Source organism: Octodon degus, unplaced genomic scaffold (genome assembly GCF_000260255.1).
Source record: "Octodon degus isolate 3935 unplaced genomic scaffold, OctDeg1.0 scaffold00012, whole genome shotgun sequence".
Lineage (NCBI taxonomy): Eukaryota > Metazoa > Chordata > Mammalia > Rodentia > Octodontidae > Octodon > Octodon degus.
In genome coordinates, this window is record NW_004524588.1 from 2,683,789 (window position 1) to 2,687,966 (window position 4,178).

Here is a 4,178-nt window from a genome sequence, read left to right on the forward strand (position 1 = left end):
TGTGTGTGTGGCCAGCTCAGCCCACCAGGGGGCGGGGCTGGCTGGCATGTGGTGCTGGGGGATTGAACCGCGGTCCCCGATGCTTTGCTAAGCTTGTTCTAAGTAGGTGCTTTAGACCACTGAGCCATCTCTCCAGCCCGTAAAGTTGAATTGTTGAGAGTGATGTAAGAAACAATGGGATGGGGTGTTCAGGAAAGTGGCGAAGGTTTGGAAGAACTGCTGCTAGGTACAAAAGCGAAAGCTGACAAAGGACAAATCATAGGATTCCCTACCGTCAAAGACAGTGGTGCTATAACTGGTTCCCATTAATTTGATAGGTAACATGAAGAGTGGTGTTCTTGCCTCCATTTTTCCACCCTTAAATGTTAATAATACTTGTTCCTAGTTATCCAATAAGAGCGATTCATGAGGGGAGTTAATTATTATTTGAAAACAAGATTACTTTGTTGCTAATAGTATTCATATTTTAACATCAGCTGTGTAGACCACTGCAATGATCATGAGAACATAAATAATAAATAAAAAACACTGCATATTAAAGTACTTATGTGAGCTCCAAACAGGATGAGAAGACATATACAAAAGAGCATATCCTGGAATACAGAGCAAAAAGAAGAAGGTGTCCATACATGGAAGAAGACACTGACACAATTAGAATATTGGTCACCAATATACTTTGACTCAAGAATATCCTCCAGAGGCCACATGCACTCGTCGGCAGGGCTTCTGCAGGGTGACTGAATCATAAAGACAATATAACTGACTTACCATTGGGAAGTGGGGTCTGGTCAGAAAAGGGGGGTCACTGCAGGCATGACATGAAAGGGTGTATCTCCTTCTCTGACTCTCTCCTCACTCTCTTCTTTCTGATCGCTATGACACAAGCAGCTCTCCTCTCCCAGGCCTTCCCACTATGCTGTTTCTACCCTGGAACCAAAGGTCAATGAATTGAATTCTGTAAAGACCGTTGAGCCAAAATAAACCTCTCCTTGTTTAACTTGTGGGTGTCTGGTATAGTGTCCCAGTAACAAGAAAGTGACTAAGACAGATTTTAATAGAGGAGTGAGGTCATTGTTGTAACTACCTGACCCTGTGTCGGTTGAGTATAAGGACTCCATTGGCCATTGGGCTAAAGGCCATATGTGTTTTGCTCTGACAGAAAATTTATTTTCATTTTGCTTATGTCCTGTTCTATGGGAGACTAGATTAAGGGTGGCACACTCATTAGTTTGGTAGAGGAAATTTCAAGGCAGCCTAATGCTCAGGCTGTAGCATGGCTACTGCTTGCTACTTTTAGTGAAATTGGATGCTTTAATTGGCAGAAGAACTTGGTTTTATCCACATGATGCTGCCTTGCAGGCATGCATTATACAAGAGTTGTAGAGTCAGAGAAACTTCCACACATATTACAAAAGAAGGTGTGGAAGATCTGGCAGTAGGCTCTTGAAAGGGCAGTCCATGAAGCTGTGAGAACAAATCCAAAAGTGCAATGGAGACCCAGGGAACATAAAATGTCTAAGGAAAACTACAGGCAGTGAGCAGAGGCAACCCAAAAGAGCAGCCATGAGGGCTACAACCACCAATACTATAGGAGTCAGGCTGCCCAAGCCATTTGGAGCTCATACCTTAAAATCATAATAACTTATCCTGAAACTTTAGAAGACAGGGGTTGGTGAGTTAGCTCAGCAGACTAAAGCACCTGCTTAGGCAAGCTTAGGCAAGTGCAGGGACCATGGTTCAATCCCTGGCACCAAATGCTGTGCCAGCTCTGCCCCAGGGCAGGCTGAGCCTGACTCATGATCAAGAGAATGACCTATGAAACTGGGCACAGTGGTGTACATCTATAATCCCAGCACTAAGGGAGGCTGAGGTTGAAGGAGCTTAAATTTGAGTCCCACCAAGGCAAATTAGCAAGACCTTATCTCAAAATAAAAAGGGCTGGTAATGGAGTTTAGTTACAGAATAGCCCTGGGCTTGATGCCCAGTTACAAAGGGGGAGAAGGAAGGGATGCTGCACTATGGTAGGAGAGGTTGCCCATATTTTAATGTACTCATCCAATTCTCCAGCCTGACTCAGTGGTATCTAGAGGATAAACTGAAGTTCCTGATTTGGAAGAGAACAGAAGAAACTTTGTAAAGAATTGTGTATGAATGCTTTGACCTGTTTGGGAGCTTCCTGCAGGACTGAAATAAGAGATAAATTTCTTTTTCCTTTCTTTTTTCTTTTTCTCTCCCCCACCCCTTTTAATTTGTAACTCTCTCAAGGTAGAAAGTGGCTAGTTGAAGGATGTTTCATGAAAACATTGGGAGGCAAATGAGTAGACCTCTGCATCCTGGGGCAAAGGGTAAAAACTGAGTCAAATAGTAGACATGTAAATATGTTGAAAAATCTGAATTGTTATACCTGTGGAATGAGGATTTTGAAAAGCTTCTGGATATGGGGGAATTAAGATTGTGTACATGCCCATGTCAGAACACATCCTTTGAAAAGATCTGAAAAAACCATAAACTTCCACCACTGCTTGATCATTGGGCTTAGCATAAGTAGGAAATGAAGACTAAGGCACAGTTTTCAGTGGCCCAGCTAACCACTGAAGCACTGACCCAACACAGAATCAATTTGCAAAGACGTGTGAATATTTTCTTTCTTTGTTGGTTCTAGAAATTTAAGGGCAGAAAGAAAGAAAGAAAGAAAGAAAGAAAGAAAGAAAGAAAGAAAGAAAGAAAGAAAGAAAGAAAGAAAGAAATTTAAGGGAATCTCTGTTAAACATTACTTAGGGCCAAGCTGAGAGAACAGAGTCTGCAGAGACCACACAATACAAAAAAATATTGGGCTGGAGAGATGGCTCAGTGGTCTAAAGCACCTACTTAAAACAAGCTTAGCAAAGCACAGGGACCGCGGTTCAATCCCCAGCACCACATGCCAGCCAGCCCCGCCCCCTGGTGGGCTGAACTGGCCACACACACACCACACACACTCTCTCTCTGTCTCTCTCTGTCTGTCTCTCTCTCTCTCAAATAAATAAAACAATTAAAAAAAATTAAAAAAAAATATTATTCCTGAGCTTAGTGGCCCACAGCTATACTCCTACCATTCTGAGAGGCTGAGGCAGGAAGATCATAAATTCAACCCCAACCCAAGAAATTCAGTATCAAAATAAAATATAAAAAGGGCTTTGGATGTAGTTCAGTGCAAAGACTCTGAGTTCAATCACCAGTATCACACAAAATGATTCTTTTTTTTTTTTTTTTACAAAGGTCACTAAACAATTACAACCTATAGCAAGAGAAACTAAGGGATCATAGACATTTGCTTTGCAGTTCCTAACCCTTTTATTCTTGATCCATCCAAGCAATCCAAGAGTTGTCTTAATCCTCTGGGTTCATTACAGGAACTGGCTATTCATCATGACCGGAGATTTCCTCTCATACCCTTTCCCAGGAGGTAGGACCTGCTCATAAGAGACAACATACCACAATTTGCAATGTAGAATTATTTATGGAAACTGGGAAGGAGTTCCATTAAAAAAAAAACTAAGAAAAATGCTGCTCAGAAATTTCTTGCCAAATTTAGTCATGTTTCTCTAGAGAACCATATATCTCTAACAAATGTAGCAAGGCATTCTTTAGGATGCACTTGGCATTTCTTGAGGAATTCTCCCAGTGAAAAGATCCACTTGCTGAAAAGAAGCCTCCTTAATATCCCGGATACAGATCACACTCGACTGCTTGGTGAAATTGCCAAGGAACAAGGCTGTAACATGTTTGGGTATAGAAGAACTAGTGCCAATGGACAGTATCAGTGTCTCACCACACTGCCAACATCTCCTATCACTCTCTGTCATAGCTCAGATATCTCCTGTGCCAGTGCCCAAAGATGTAGCTCACAGTGTTCCTCAGTATTTGAAGACAATAGCAGAAAGGATACAAACTTGAGACATTTAAAAAATCCTTGGGGCTGGTGAGATGGCTCAGTGGTCTAAAGCATCTACTTAGAACAAGCTTAGCAAAGCACAGGGACCACGGTTCAATCCCCAGCACCACGTGCCAGCCAGCCCTGTCCCCTGGTGGGCTGAGCTGGCCACACACACACACACACACACACACACATAAATAAATAAGTAAATAAAATTTAAAAAAAAAAATAAAAAATCCTTCAGGGGCTGGTGAGATGGCTC

The 4,178-nt window shown here is 42.1% G+C and overlaps 1 pseudogene; it reads left to right on the plus strand.

The window, feature by feature from the left end:
* The first annotated feature begins 174 nt into the window (after window positions 1-174).
* LOC101586712 lies at window positions 175-3,936 on the plus strand (annotated as a pseudogene).
* The last annotated feature ends 242 nt before the right edge of the window (window positions 3,937-4,178 follow it).